General features: G+C 41.9%; 1 long non-coding RNA gene across 8 annotated transcripts in view; it reads right to left on the reverse strand.

Moving 5' to 3' along the window:
- LOC101681947 overlaps positions 1–16,977 on the reverse strand; it is a 141,644-nt gene that overhangs the window by 62,158 nt on the left and 62,509 nt on the right. For 5 of the 8 annotated variants that reach the window (XR_006604265.1, XR_006604263.1, XR_001180025.2 and 2 more), the window contains 2 exons: positions 10,418–11,353; positions 8,601–8,726 (listed from right to left, as the gene is read on the reverse strand). This is a non-coding gene — a long non-coding RNA (uncharacterized LOC101681947). Of the gene's footprint in view, positions 1–7,120; positions 8,521–8,600; positions 8,727–10,417; positions 11,354–16,977 lie in introns of those variants that run through there. The other 3 variants (XR_006604262.1, XR_001180023.2, XR_001180035.2) reach the window with 3 other exon arrangements.

The following is a 16,977-nucleotide window of genomic DNA, read 5'->3' on the forward strand; positions in this document are numbered from 1 at the left end:
CATTCTAAACAAAACTGTCAACACCAAGGGCCAGATGCCTTCCTCGGGGTTTACTAAGCCTGAGCCTCTCTGCCATCTTCACCACCACTACCCTTACAAATCTCTGCCCCTTCCCAGTCCATAAAAGACAGCCCTGGAAGGGCCAGAGTGGGTGGAGGCAGAACCATCAAGGTCATGGGCCTTATCAAGACATGCAGGGTCTATAATGGGATGCCACTTCCCTATCTTCAAGAAAAGAAATGAAAAGCTTCAAGAGAATCCCTCTGAGAGATTGAGAATGCCTACCAAATAAGAACAAAGGCATCTGACACCCTGGATGGAGCTTGCAGAACTATACAACCCCTCTTCGGCAGCAGTCACAGAGAGCTATCAGGTGATAATGGTGATATTCCTGAACAAGGAGACTAGTGCCCATTTAAAGGTGCAAAGACTGCCAGAAGAGACTGTGTTAACAAGGGTCTATGGCAGACCCTTGAGCAGGGACTGTGGCGCAGGGTACCTAAGGGGGTGAGCCCCACCCTCCTCTCCTGCAGCAAAGATCTCAGCGTCTCCTTTTGGAAGAGCATGGAGGCAAGGCAGAAGCCCTGGGGTCATTCTGGTAGCCACCGAGAGAGAGGAGCTGCCGCCCTAAAAGGTGATTAGGGCATGGACCAATTTCAGGCCCTGGGGAGACCTGGCTGCCCTCTCTGGGGAAAACCTCAGTAAGAGAGAGGACTGGTAGAAACTTACCACTAAAGCATTGGTCATGAAGAGGTCACGAGGAGACACACACAGGTTCCCAGGAAAACCAGGGTCACCTCCACATCGTGCCATGCAGTTGGTTTCTATGACATGCCCCCACTCTCTCCTCCGAAACTCCCAAATCCCACTAATGCAAGCAAAGTTAACCCCAAAAGAGAGGGAAGGAAGAGATGGCATCTTAAGGCTGTCCCCACTCACGCTGAGTCACATGGAAACGCTGGAGAGAAGTGGAAAAACAGATAGAAGAGCCTCGGACCTCAGGCAATGAGGCCAAACCTGTGCCAAGGCGGGGCAGGGAGGGGAGTTGGAGATAAGATTTAAGTCAAAATAAAGACAAAAATTTAAACTGATCTCAACTTTTAACATCTAAAACTGGCCAGGAAATGATAGAATCTGTCATCAAGATTTAAGAAAGAGAATTTTGTCACAGCATAGTTGAAGGTTTATTAAAAAAAAATAAATAAATAAAACTGTTTCATGCTGATGTCCCAAAAGAGCAATTACATTATCAGCATCAGCATCCTAGAGAAGCCAAATCTGCCTGAGCTCAAGGCTACACAAGAGACCAGAGAAGAAAGATGGAGGCTTGAATGTCTGCATATGTGTAGAGCTGTTTGTGTGGCAATTTAGGGAAGATCAAAGGCAGGAACCAACACTGGAAATCCAAGGAAATTACCAAGAATGGAGTTTGGGGCTGATGGTTTTAATTCACCCACACCAGTGAGAGACATTATGGGTTGGCTGAGTTTAAAGGCACAGTGTCAACCCGAAGCCACTGGGGGTTCTGCTGGGTTTTATGTAAATGGGAATAATGGGACAAATGGTATTGCTTCCCAGCAGCTTTCTACTTGCCTGGTCACCCCTGTCTTTCAGAAGAAAAATGGTAAACGGTACCTTTTTTCCTTTCCCTTTGATGGACTCTCATCCCTATGCTGACATTTATGTCGCAGCCAGATTGGCATTTATGAGAAGACTTCAATGCCCCGGAAGGTTCAGGCTGGTCAGACCCCCTGCCCAGCACTGTCTATTCTAAGCGAAGCCAACTCTGTAATTGCCTCTAATCACTCCATAAGTGGTGAGGTTTCTAAAGGAAAAGAAATACAGTGTGCGGATTTTAAACAAACAAGTATGTTACTCTCATCCCTAAGGCAGCTTCTCTCCAGGATCTGCCAAGTGTGATCTGGGGGGGCGTGTCTTCTGGGTGGTCCCGCGCCCTAGCCCAAACTTCCCAGCAAGCTGTGCTGATGTGTGAGACAGTCCAGGCTCGTGGAGAAAGAAGGGCAGGAGCTGGGGCAGCTGCAGCCCTGACCAGGCTGCTAGAAAAATCCTCACACATCCCTAAGGAGCTGCGCCGGAGGGCAGGTCTTCACTGACCTCCCGGGACGGAAGTCTGCAAAGCAACCATCAGTTCCGCCTCCCCTGGGGAAGAGTGCCATGAGGAGGAGTGTATAGCTGAACACAGACTGCCCAAGGCTGCCCTCCGAAAAACATCCCTGCAATAGCAAGTGAGACCCAAAAAACAAAAGTTGATTCAGAGATTCTAGAGTCCCACCAAAAATCGGGAACGCGCTGGGTAAGCTGTCATGTGATTCAATGTGCATTCAGCTAGAGAGCAGCAATTTAGCACATCCATGAAGACATCGGCGCCCAGGGTGCTCGACTTGCCACCTTGTCCCCTAGAATACACTCCTTTAGGGCGGATTCAGCTTCTAAAATATCCTCTTAGCTCACTCTTCCTCTTCCCATCACCTTTGCCATATACATATTTTAAGCACTTCTATATAACTTTCAATAAAAAATAATACTTCATATAGAAAAGTTGAAAAATATTAAAAAGTTTAAAGAAGACCCTCCCCCCCCCCAAAAAAAAATCCACCCCTAAGGCAGCCACCCAGAGAGAGACTGTTAATATTTTGGTATGTCTGCTTCCAGACTTTTATGTTATGTTAGTTATGAATAAATACGTGTGTATGCAATTTAATAGAGTTAAAATAGAATTTGGAAAATTGAGTCCACATTGCCTGGACACAGTGTAAACTCCGGAATCAATTGCTGGGGGGTGATCCTAATTCCACCCCTCCTCCTCTGCACCTCGGCTGCAACACGTCAATAATACAGTACCTGTGTCAGAACGGTGTTACAAAGAATAAAGAAAATGAGACAAGTAAAGCTTTTAAAACAGGACATAGGGCATGTGGGATGAATATACGTGTTGTTATGAGTATTGGTTGTGATTTGCTTTTTTATACGACATAAATACTTGTTTTCTGTGTCTTAGAGGCAGCTTACAGGAACAAACATGGCTACATCCCCTCTTGGCAGTGTCACACCTCAGACACCGTCTGGATTGGTACCATTCTCAGCAAACCCCTTGACCTTGCCGGCATCTTCCTGTGAGAGGCTGATGTGACAAGATAGTTGGGGCCAGCTGAAATGCCTGGAGGGGCAGGGAAAGGTTGCAGAGGCTTCAGCCAAGCCAGCATCACAGCTGTCCTCAATTACCACAAACAGATGTTGGCAGCTCGACTCATTAGAAATGCAATCTGATCACCTTGGCAGTCTAATCCTCTTACTGGAAACTCCAGAGATGAAAAGACTCTGCACTCCTGATTCCTGTGGCCAGGTCAATGAAGGGTACTCTTCCCATCCTTGAGGAAAGCGTCCCCAAGCACAGACTCCATATGGCAAATCTCCATGAAGATTAGAGCAGTGGTTTCCACCTGGGAGATCTTACTCCCCACCAGATAGATGGTAATGACTGGGATGTTTTTGGCTGTCACAGCTCGGAGGAGAGGGCTGCTACAGGCATGCAGTGGTTTGAGTCCAGAGGTGCTACTAAACTTCTATAAGGCACAAGACAGCCCCCCAAAACAGAGGATTCTCAAATCAAGCCCTCCAAAATATCTATAGAGCCAAGGCTGAGAACCCCTGATGAAAGACCTTGAATACATGAATTAAACAAAGATCTTTAAGTTAAAAGTGGGAAAAGGCTGGCCATAGTGAAATAGGCAGTCTTGAGTATCTCTAACATAGATCACAGAGGCCAGCAGATGGGATGTATTTATGACATAAGGTAACTACATTTTCTGTACCTTTTCTCTAGGAAGGGTGGAATGCAATAGGGAGTCAGAGCATATATTCTTTCCTAAATAAGGGATGCCATCCATAAAGCAAACAGCTAACAGTGAGACTCCTGGGAACGTTCGTGTTAGAAAATCTAAGGTCCAATCTCAGTGGGAAAAAAACCACTTCCTTCATGATGGTTAATTTTATGTGTCACCTTGGCTGGGCCATGGGGTGTTACACATTATTTGTTGGTGTGGCTGTGAGGGCCTTTCTGAATGAGACGAACATTTGAATCAGCAGCCTGAGAAAAGCAGATTGTTCTCCCACTGTGGATAGTCTCCTCTAACCCACTGAGGGCCTGACTAGAATACAAAGGTGGAATAAGAGAATTCTCTTTCTCTACCTGCGGTGGCTGTGCCATTGGTGTTCCATTATCTTCAGACTTGGGTTCCAACGGGAACTTACACCACTGGCTCTCCTGAGACTTGCCAAAGGCAAATCTTGGGATTTCTCAGCCTCTGTATTCATACAAGCCAGTTCCTTTTGACAACTCTCCTGGTATATGTATGCGTGCATGTACAGATGCGCCTAGCCCGTTTCTCTGGACAACCAAAACTAATACACTCCTCTTGCTACATGGATGCTTTGTTCTCATCTTCACAACTCAATTCAAACACAGCTTCCTCAGCCAGACTTTTCCCGAGTCCTGACCTCACCTCTGTGTTCTCCTGTCTCAGCTCCCCTTTTGTTCCCTCTCCAGCCACTGTGTCAACTTGTAATGAGGGCAGGGATCTTGACTCTCTTATTCACTCTTCTATCCCCAAAGCCTAGCACAATGCCTCATATGTAGCAGATGGCTGATAAAAATTTGTTTAATGCATGGCTGAATGCCTGAACAGAGTATGCGTTCAGTTCAGGGTTCAGAGACTCTATCAATTCCAGTAGATAAGCTCATGTGGAGCTTGAGATATTAATTTATTTTGATTTATTTAGCTTTCACTATGCTAACGGCAGTCAGCTGAAGGACTCTAACGTGTAATGAGATTCAACCACTTGCCAACTGCTTTTACATCTCACCATATAGCTCTGAGTTAGGTACCACTAGACCCATTTCATAGATAAGAAAACTGAGTTTCAAGGAAGCTAAAGCAACTCTCTGCATCACCATGCCGGTCAGAAACAGAGAGGAAATTCAACTCCAGTCTTGACCATTCTCTGCTTTTATCGTGACACATAGTAGATAAACATTTAGAAAACACACGGAACCCTGTTCCCTGGGAGCTCACCATGAAGAATCGGAAAATACATCATTTAAACCAAAAGACATATTTCCGATCCAACTTGTAAGCAAGTGCTCTGCAGAGTCTCTCAAATACAGCTGACCCTTGAACAGTACAGGGGTTGGGGCGCCAACCCTCTACGTGGTGGAAAATCCATGTATAACTTTGACTCCTCCAAAAGTTAACTGCTAACAACTTACTGTTGACTGAAAGCCTTACCAATAACATAAACCACTGATTAACACATATTTTACACATTACATGTATTAATACTGTATTCTTAACAATAAAGGAAGCTAGAGGAATGAAAATATCACTAAGAAAATTTAAGAAAGAGAAAATACATTTACAGTACTATATTTATTTTTAAAAAATCCATGAATTAAGGGACATGCATGGTTCAAACCTATATTGTTCAAAGTTGACTATGTATCAAAATACTGAGGGAACATAGACAGGGCATTGGAAAGAGAAGTGAGGCTCCTTGGGAAGATGTGCTTAGGCCCCTGGGTGAGGCCACGGGCACTGGCATCAGATGGACAGGAGTTTGAATCCCAGCTGCACCACTGAGCTGTGTGAACCAGTCAAGCCACCCATTTCGTCAAGTCTAGGATGTCATCAATTTAAGACACATCCCTGTTAACTATAGAACTCACAAAGAAACAACAATGTGGAGTAAACACCGTGCAGAGGTCATGGCTTGTAAGACACATCCGGATTTCAGAAACATTAAAATGTAGGGAATATGGGCATATTCAAATCATGAAACATGCTTAATCTCTAACCTCAGTTTCCCCTATAGAGTAGGGAGAGTAACCTTCAAGCCGCAGGATTCTTACAGGTAAGCCCACCATGCAGGAGAGGGAGAGCAGGCCCTGCTTCTCATTGGACCCCAGTTTCGTCTTTCACCGACCAGGGCCACACACACCTGCTAAGGGCGCTCCTCCAGGCCAAGCCCAGTCCGCTTATGTCTCCCGGCTACAAAAAACTGCCCCTCGGGCTCCCTTGGGCCAGCAGGCAGCACAGTCTCACCTCAACAGGAAAGACCTCGAGAAGATGCCCATACAGGATCTGAGAGCAGACTCAGGAAGGATTGAGCAAGGAATTCTAGAGTCCCGATGACAGGGGGTGGAAACAGACTCAGGATGGGGAGGAACACTTAGCCCAAGGACTCTTCAACCTACGGGGAGGGGTGTAGTCAAGAGCAAGCAAGACCCGGACCCCTTCACTAGGTTACAAGGGTAGACCATGATCAGAGACCATAGTTGATGCAACATCCCTTGTTCCTCAACTGGTATCTAGGGGAGGCTCTACAAATGAGCGTTCGGCCACCCTAGCAGAGAGAGTCCTAGACAGTGTCCATAAGGGCGCCACAGGTAGCTCTTACTTGGTACCTACTACGTGCAATATTGTGGGTTATGTGTTTTTTATTCTTTTTTTTTGAAATTTAATTAGGAGAACTGAAGATGAACCTGAAAAGCAAATTGTGATCAGATTGGGGAAGGCCCTAGATGCCAGGCCAAGCCATCGTGTTCACATGAGCACCAGAGTCACGTTATGAAGCGTGTTCCCATCCCAGACTACAGGGAACTCAGGGGACAGATGATTATGAAATGGAGGTCAATGAGAAGAACCCCCAACTATCATTCTCATGGTGGGAACAGAAAGCAAGCAATGGCAGGGAGGGAGACTAGAGAATAAACAATTTGGGAAACTAATAAAGGACAGAGGCAAAGAATCTCGTAGGAACGATGTTTTCCAGAGGACTGGGGGCAGAATAGCATCACTGGCAGGAATGGAGAAGTTTCAAGGGAATCTAGCTTCCAAGGGAGGAGAGAGATTCAGCTAACTTAAAATGACAATTCACCCTCCAGGTTGTTTGGAGAATCTACTGTGTCCTTGGGCTTGTTTATTCTGCCTCTGTCTCTAGCGTATGTCAGAAATTGTCGCCATTGGTGCTGCTACCGAGTTCTCATAACCTGGTGAGGCCATTATTTTGGTCTCATAATACCCATCGAGAGACATTGTTTTTCAGTATGTCCATGGACCCAGCTGTTGCTGTGTTGCCACAAAAACTACAATTTTGCTACAGCCCTAAAGTCTAAATAGGGATTTAGGATCCATACTAATGAAACATATACGAACTATTTGCTTGTCTACCCTGACCTTCTACCCATATCTAAAAACTCTGGAGAGCCCAGCAGCTCTGGTATCACAGTAAATACACTTCTTAAAGTTGTTAACGCAGGACAAGAAAATAGATAAAGTTAATACAACAGTGCCATCTAGTGAGTGACAAGTATTTCAAAAGGTTACGGATCCGTCTTAAATTTAGGATTCATATATTTTACCCAAACAGATCTAACGCAGAAGAGGAAAAGCATGAAATGAAGGTGCTTTGTGTCGGAAAAATCCCTCCATGTGACCTGATATTGCCAAATTTACAGGGAATCTTCATGGAGGCCATATAAATAGAATGAAGAAATCAGTAGAAATCCATGGTTTCCTCTGGAATCCAATGTTAAATAACAAGAATCTAACACTAATCGGTGACAAGAGCTTCAGTAGATTCCCATCCCCGGACACTGAGCTCAGCACCCTCTCAGTGACCCCAAGCTAATAGAAACCATGCAGCCTCAGAACCACCAGGAGCCCCTCCTGCTCTGTGTGCTTCATACCCAGGGGACCTAGGGCAAGTGAAAGCTCCCTGGGCTCTGGTTTCTTCATCCACAAATGGCAGTGATGATATAGTAATGGCCATTCATGGAGAGTACTAGGAGTCTGAAACGAGGTATTTTAGGAAAAGCCTACAACACAATGGTTTAGCCTTTAAATTCAAAGTGAATTGTCGTCCCGTGTGCCCTTTCTCCTGTGTCTGCTCATTTACCAAATGAAAATCAGATATCTATGTGTCTGTTTTTAAAAAAAAAAAAAAAAGATGGCATTCACATTTTTACTCAATACATACTGAGGCCCTACTATGTGCCGTTCTAGGCTCCGAGGACAGACAATTTTCCTCCCTGGTGGAACTAGTCTATAACATGAGAGGATCTTAGAAGAAAATACAGAATCACAGCATAATGAGAGACTGTAGTCTGTTTTAAGGAAGGTGGGGAAGGAGAAAGCCTCTCGGAACAGATTGTGAATGAGTTGACAAGGGGAAGGAGAGGAGACAAACGAAGCTGAAATGAAGTGAACATACCCTATGGTCTCCTAGAACACAGTAGGGGAGCAACAAAGGTTATCCAACCAAGCCTCCCCTAAAAGGAGAGGGTCTGAGAGCATTACCTGAAAGGAAGAGGAGATGTTCATCCCCTAACATGAGTAGCCTCTGCCCTTGACCAAGCCCTCCATTGTATTTTCTCCCAGCAACTTCTCCGTCACCATTCTAGGGACATGATTCCATCTGAAGGCTGGCCCTGAGTTAACCTTGCTGCCAGGTGGAAGAAATAAAAATCAGGACACCCCTCTGGTTTTCTTCCTCCTCTCCCTTTTCCTTCTGGGACAGCTCACCATTTTAGATAAGACAGCAACCAGCGACATATTTGGTGTTCCACTTTATCATCTGGTTAGGGCATTTTGCCATTCAGGAGGGCCAGTCTCCACTGATCTTCAGCTTTGCACACAGCATGGCCAGATCTGCAAGCCAGTAAATCAAAGTTAGCACTTTCCAAGTTATACATTACACTACCAAACATTTTAATTTTTCTCAGAAAACATTCTTTAGAGCTCTAGAATCCCACACTTTGGCTGGAAGATACAAAGTTAAACAGGTTTCTTTTGGAAGGGCTTCTTAGTCCTCAATATCCTAATAAGAATTGTGAATTTCCGATAGAGTGCGTGCTATAGTTCACAAAATTACTTGGCAGTAGAACGCTTTCTGCAGAGTCTCTCTTGGAAATACACTCTGCAAAAGACTAATTTCAGGTCTGTCTGGTTCCCGCTCATACTGCAGACTTTGCTAGAACCTTGCTGTCTCATGAAGCGTTGTCCCAAGTGCATCACAGTCCCAAATCCAAATGACAAATGACACTACTCCTCTTCCCCCATGACTCTCCGTAAATATTAATACCACAGCCTCTCTAACCCTGAGTGTCCTTAATGTATTTTCCATGTGTCTCTTTTTACTTTATTGTAGGTCTCTTTGGGTCAGGAGCTTGTTTTATGTGCAAGGTTCCAAGGAAGCTCATGAAAATCCCTGCTTCCTGCACAATGTATGGCACAAAGAAGTTTCACACAAGCACGGAGGGAAAGAGGAAGGGAGAAGAAGGCAGGCCTGACTCTGATTAAAAAGAGAGTAGACCCAGGACCACAATTTGACTCCTGATCAATCACAACTTTTCTCCGTCTCATTTCCTCCGCAGCCAAACAAGTCTGAAAGCATGTGCCCTCACTTCCTCCTAGGACTGATGGAGAGTTCGCATGAGATCATCAATGCAAACTCAGCTTGGAACTGGAAAGTACTAGGCTGGTGTAAAATAGCAACATAATTAGCACACGACCAAAGCATTCCTTCCGTGTCTTCCCCCAAAGAAGAAAGGGTGTCGTGGCCGCAGTGCAATGGGCTACTCCAGCCTGCACACACGTGTAACTAGAAAGTACCTCCCAGTTCCCAAAATAATGCCTCTTTCTAAGTCCTAATCTTAGAATTTCTATGACACAAGGTATATGTTCCCATTTGCATTAAATACAATTTTAAATATTTAAAATGTGCAGATTATGGAAATCAATTCCCTTCCTGGAAAAAATTTCAAAAGGGGAGAATTCTGCGCCTTGAAAATGAGGCTCAAAGAACTATATGCACAGTTTTTTGTTTTTTGTTTTTTAAACAACTAAGTTGGGAGCCACAATGGGGAATGATACTGTCTTCAGAATTTTATTTCGGGTAATAGTCAGATTAACTTTTGCCAAATACCTACTCAATAGAAAGTATGCCAAACATTTTCAAACAAACGACTAGCATACCTGTTCCTCCCCAGTAACTGAAGGAATCCACGCTATCACATTAGAAAACCAGATAATGGATCTAAGCCTGAATTCAACTAAAAAAACTAAATGAAATCCCTAATAAGTGAGGAAATTTTTATGGGAACAGGACTAGGGTCTCCACTTTGTAAAGCCTCTCCAGAATCACGACTGTGGCTTGTTACCTGATTATCTAAACGCAAGCCATTTTTGTAGTTATCTTTATTGTTTATAAATTCTACCCAGTTTGGAGGAGGCCATCAACATGTTAATGTGAATTTCGATTTTGAAAGAGAAAACCAGACAGCAGTCACAATCAAGGTGCCCGGATTTCTCCCAATTACTGCCCCCAATTATTTCCACACCTATTGCTGACATGTTTAATCTCCTTCTTGTGGCCTAACGGACAGTTTGTGCGGAAGAAGAATGCTAGCTAAGGCATTGCTCAGCAGAGAGTGTAGGTCCAATTTAAATAATTAGAAGCCTATTTCATTTCTTCTCTCCTTCTTGTAAGTGCACTTGAAAGGAATGTTCATGCCAAGCTTCATGCCTTCAACTTGTCCGGGGATGACTTATTGACTTTTCCTTAAGCCTCTTTCTTTACCAGTCCTTCCCTGGGTGTCTCCTAGGACACTGAGGATAATTTAAAGCTATTGGATGATAATCAATAAGAGAGGGTCATCTCTATTGCCTGGCTTAAAGGTCTTTGATCTAGTAAATCATCAATTATGGCCGCCTGTGTTACCCTTCCCGTTAACCGCGTGACCTGGACTGGTCCACTTATTCCTCAAGTAAGATGAGCACAGAGTTTTCTGCTGATGAAGTAGGTCTGCAGTTCACTTGGGCAGGGGGCCTGTCTCCACTTTCTGCAAAGTGCCTGCCCGCCTCTCCGCAAGTGGTTAGAAATCTCTTTTCCCATGGCAAAGGCCATCATTTTGTTGCTTGACTTAGAGACATAATTGTGTTGCTTGACTCAGAGACATTCGTATTTGTCCCCTTCATTGATTACAGGGCCTCTGAGTGCCAGACTTTATGGGGTTATGGAGACTCAGCGTGCTTATCACTGTCCCTGTATCGCTCCAAGTGCGATTCAAAGATCCTCACTGCAGATGAAGATCCTCCGGTCAGAAGTCCTCGTTCCATATGCTTGAAATGGGTCCTGGACATTCTCCTTGTCAATCCCTGAATTCCATTTGGAGCAACGCTGTGAGGGTGACAGGCACGGGGGACTGTGTTCCAGGAATCTGCATTGTTAACCAATTGAGTAATTCTTTCGCACAATGGAGTCTGAGTACCTGAGTCTAGAAGGGATATAAACAAATAAACAACATAATTGTTATTAAGTAAAAATGAAACAGAGGCTGGATAAAGCTACTCGCAGTTTCCTGCAGGAGAACAGGAGAGGGTAAGAAGGGATAGAGATTTGCTGAGACGTCTTGCCTGTAAAGGTGACTAGAAAATAATGGTTGAGAATGGGAAGGCTGATGTTCCAGACAGAAAGAACAGCAGGCCCGAAAAGCTCATGGTAAGAAGACTGTAGAGTTTATTTGGGAATTTGGAAATAGTCTAATAAATAAGAACCTGAGGGGGCGCCTGGGTGGCTCAGTCATTAAGTATCCACCTTTGGCTCAGGTCATGATCCCAGGGTCCTGGGATTGAGCCCCGCATTGGGCTCTCTGCTCATCCGGAAGCCTGCTTCCCTCTGTCCCACTCCCCCCTGCTTGTGTTCCCTCTCTTGCTCTCTCTCTCTTTTAAAATCTAATATTCAAAAACAAAACAAAACAAAAATTAAAAAATAAATAAGAACCGGAAATGCACACTAAGATTGGAAGTATGATAGGAATTTAAATAGACAAGGAAGTAGAAGTCAACCATAAAACTACTTTAATGTAGCTCTTCAGACAGTAAGAGCAGAGAGCTGGTACAATATTTAAAAATGGACTTAAATAATTCAGAAATTACAGAAGGATCGAAAGGTAGCCAAAATTATTCAACATTAAAATACCTTTGCCTGCCTACTTCGTATTTATCCAATCTTATAGTTACTGACTACCTACCATCTGCTGGACACAAGAGTAAGCTCAGGAGAAATAATGCTAAACAACATAAACATGGTCTCCTTTCCATCACAGGGTTTACAGCTTAGCATTTCCTGTGTGGCAGCCACTGGACTAGCAGGTAAGAAACCAAAATGGCACATCAAGAAATTTACAGTATAAAAGAGGATTGAATCTAACACACACACACACACAAATACACACATATACACAAATTTACACGTCATAATAAACCACAAGAAAGACAGGAATAAAATGTTAGAGGACTAAGTGAAGAAAGACTACTTGAGAGGAACCAAAAAGCATAGACAACATTTTTGACCAAGGGAAGATGGGGAAATAGTGCATTTTATTTAGAAGTAAAGAAAACAATAGAAGAGAAATAGAGTGAAGACAATGAGAGTGTAAGAACTACGGTCATGGCGTGGCACCAGACCCTGCACACACCTCTTATCCTTCAAACTCAGAATAACCCCTCAAAGCAGGAGTATCGCCCCCACTTTATATGTATGAAGACAATTCTTCAAGAAGTTGAATAACTTCTGAAGATAACAAAGTGAGTCAAGACTCATTCATATTCATTCATTCAATTTACTCAACAAATATTTATTAAGCAGCTACTATGTAACAGGCTGATCTGTCTTACACCAAAGTTCCTATCATTTTTCTCTACAACACTTTAAAAATTAATAACATAAATAAAATTAACACTGACAGGTAATAGCATGAACAAGAAGAAAATGAGGGCAATAGAAGAAAGGACAGTAATTTATATAGTATGTTTTATGCTTTGCAAAGAATTTTTACATACATACGTTATATCACTTGATCTCCACAAATGCCTAAATACAAGGAAGAAAAAGAGTCTAATGCCTGGTAAATACTATGTATGAAAATGTCTAACCTTTCATCTTGATCCTGAACTCTTAAAATCTTTAATTTTTAAGGGCTTTTTTGTTTTTGTTGCCAAGGGTTTTGTTTTGTTTTGTTTTTTTAATCAAAAACTACTTTTAATCTTTCTAAGAGAAAAAAATAAAATACAAAAATGACCCATACTCTCACTGCCCAAATTTATCTCATTGATTTTTGATTTTTTATTTTAAAATAATTTTAGGCAGAATAAAATAGCAAAAATAAAACAGAGGTCCCATATTACCTTCACTAAGCTTTCCCTAATTTTAACAAATGACATAACCATAATACAATTATTAAACCAGGAAATTACCAGTGCTTCAAGACTAATAACTGAACTACAGATCTTACTCAAATTTTTCTCCTACTGTCTGTTTCCTATTCCTCGTACCTCACACTGAATTCAGTTATTATTGTGTCTTTATTTTTTTTAAGATTTTTACTTATTCATTTGACAGAGAGACAGCAAGAGGGGGATCTCAAGGAGGGGGAGTGGAAGAGGGAGAAGCAGTCTTCCCGCTGAGCAGGGAGCCCAATGTGGGGCTCGATTCCAGGACCCTGGTATCATGACCTGAGCCAAAGGCAGATGCTTAATGAATGAGCCACCCAAGCACCCCTGTTGTTGTGTTTTTAGCTCCCAATCATAGACCGTTCCTCAGTCTACCCTTGTCTTTCACTATTGTTACTTTGGATGGATACCAGTTAGTTATTCGGTAAAATGTCTATCAGTTTGGGTTTGTTTGTTATGTCCAGTTGATTAGTTTGAGGTTATATATTTTAGGAATATTACAGAATACCACAAAAGCAATGCTGTGCCCTTCTCTGGACATCCTATCAGGAGGAACATAACGTCATAATAATAATCAAATATAATAATAATAATCAAATACTATAATAATATCAACCATAATATCACATAATATCAACCAACATATCTTACAATTTGTGATACTAACTTTGATCACATGGTAAAGGCAATGTCTCTTGGGTTTCTCCACTGTAAAGTTTCTATTTCTCCCTTTGTAATTGATGAGGATCTTGGGACAGACACTAATACACTATTTCTCCTCAAACGTTTGCCTCTGACTTTAGCATCAACCCATGCATCTTCCTTGCAACAATTACTGCTGTGATGTTGCTTGCTGGAGACCTACTATTTCCCACATTCCTTCTCCATGTATAGGTTGGAATTCTGTAAAGAAGAGCTGTCTCTTCTCCCATTTATTGATTTCTTTATTCACATCAGGATGAACACATAGATATTTATTTTTAATATTACCGTTAGTTATGATGTTTCTCACATTGACCACTTTAGCCATTCGGTGTCCCATTAGCCGTGCCTCTGTTTTCTTTCAGTATAGTGTCATCACTTTATTTATTTATTTTTTTAGAACTTCTTTACTTTCTGATTTGTAAGATGCTCCAGGCTCATTTTGTACTTCCTTGCCCCAGCCCTAGCATCAGTAATTTCTCCCCAAAGGAGCCCTGATTTTTTCTTTTTCTCATCAAAAAAATGAGATTTAGAAACAGGATCTAGGCTCCATATGTGCTCATTGCTACTGGAATGTCATAGTTCCTTGGCCCTGTAAGCAGACACAGTTTGGAAATACTAGTTTGTATACAAACCCATACTTACACTGTCATTTCTATATATCTCATTATCAGTTTATCTGGGTACATATTTTAAAACACGAGTTTATATAGACACTTCTAATTTCAATCCAACACCAACAGCCTAACTCCGCTCATTCCCCTTTTCTTACTTATAACCTCTTTCTTCAACACTGAGGAGCCTGGCTCTCGTTTTTAACAATGCACTCACTTACTTGTTCCACCACAGTGTAACCAGAAAATGTTTAGCCATACAACTGCGAAGCCATTCATACTCCTGACAAAAAGATAGACTAACTAAAGTATAACATTTGTGTCCAACTCTTTTCACCTTTAGTCTTACAGCATCTAACCAAAATACTGTTTTCCAAAGTTACCTAGATTAGCTCTTATTCCCCCAAGCCCATCAGTATTTTCACTTGTAAGACAATTGGGTTTATTTACTACTACTTGTTTCTTATTTGGGCCCTCACTCCAACATCTTGGTTGATTGTAAGCATGTATTTATTTTGAGAGGTATTTTAAATATTATCCAAAGTTTTGAAGTTGTTTTGTTTTGTTTTGTTTCGTTTTTTCAATCAATTCAAAGACAGACCTCTTTGCTGAGCACCTACCATATGCCAGGAACAATTTTTATTGTATATGACTATAAAAATATAATATGTCACTTTAATGAGGAACACCTAGGTTATAAAACATTATGCTAAGATAAAAAACTAATTTACTTTATCTACCAAAAGGTGGTGTCCCTTTTCTCTCACCCTCTTCTTAACTGCTTGCCAACTTTATGGATCTATAGGTTCTCTTGGTCTAATTATTTCCATAGCCTAAAAATGTATCTGAGATAATGAAACAACTATTTCAGTTTCTCACAAAACACTTATGCAATGCTCCTATTTGGGTTTTTTAACTAGCCATCACTACTGATAATTCACCCTATGAGATGAGAATACTGGCACTATATGCATGAATACCAAGACCCACCAGGCACCCTTGAGGACTCTGAGTAATCTAGATTTGGGCCTTTAGAAGACAGGACTATCCCCCAATGTTTACAAGAACTTTCTGAAAGATGCCCATGGGTAAGTCATCAGTCCCACCTGACACAGGTCTCTGTCCTCACATAGTTGACACGTGAGTTGGAGAACTACATAGTGGATAATAATGCAGTTTTTGCAGTCAAAATTGCTGTGTGTCTTTGGATGAATTTCTTCCTGTCTCCGAGCTGCAATTTCCTCATTTGTAAGGAGGAAATAAACGACACATATAATTTATATATGTGTGTATATACAATTTATATATCTTTTGTATATTATGTATCTACTATTTATCCCTCTTTACAAATGAGAAAATGGAATTGTGAAACTGTGTGTGCAAAACTCTTTAAAGTTTTCCGCATATATACAGCACTCAGAAAATGCCAGCTATTAGAAAAAAAGGAGAGAGGGAAACAAGCTATAAGTCATTTTTTTAAATTTTATTTATTTATTTGACAGAGAGAGATCACAAGTAGGCAGAGAGGCAGGCAGAGAGATGGGGAAGCAGGCTCCCTGCTAAGCAGAGAGCCCGACGCATGGCTCGATCTCAGGACCCCAAGACCATGACCTGAGCCAAAGGCAGAGGCTTAAACCACTGAGCCACCAGGTACCCTACTATAAGTGATTTTTAATGACAGAGAACAAACTGAGGGTTGGTGGAGGGAGGTGTGTGGGGGACAGGCCAGACGGGGGATGAGGATTAAAGAGGGCACTTGTAAGATGAGCACTGGGCACTGTAAGTAAGGGATGAATCACTGAATTCTACTCCAGAAACCAATATTGTACTATATCATAACTAACAAAACTTAAATAAATAAATATTTTAAAAAGAAAGTCAGCTATTAAAACATTGCTATTTAAAAGATAAATAATGGTAGTACATATTGTCCAATAACTGATAGTGTTTATTTTGTTAAAAAAAAAAAAAGGTAATAATCTGAGAAGGACAAGAAGCAGAGAAAGAGACTAACATGTTTTAGACCTTGTAATAATCTAATCCTAACAATAATTTGGTAAGGTCAATATTAATAAATTCATCTGTAAAACAAACATAAGCAACCTTGGATAGGTAATCAAGGTCATATAACTACTAGGTGACAAGGCTGGGCACAGATCCAGATTTCACCATTACAAAGGAATACTGGGAAGGGAGTTAGATCTTTTAGAGAGAGACACTTGAGCTTCAGAAAAGTGTCCTGAATCATTGCCAAGTGGACCCATAACAGAACTCTCGAAAACAATTACTCCAAAGTCTAGGGCATGGAAAAGAGGGCAAAGGAGATCTAAGATACAATAGAAGAGTTTCTA

The sequence above is a fragment of the Mustela putorius genome, unplaced genomic scaffold, assembly GCF_011764305.1.
Source record: "Mustela putorius furo isolate JIRA1106 unplaced genomic scaffold, ASM1176430v1.1 tig00000129_pilon_pilon_pilon, whole genome shotgun sequence".
Taxonomy (NCBI): Eukaryota; Metazoa; Chordata; class Mammalia; order Carnivora; family Mustelidae; genus Mustela; species Mustela putorius.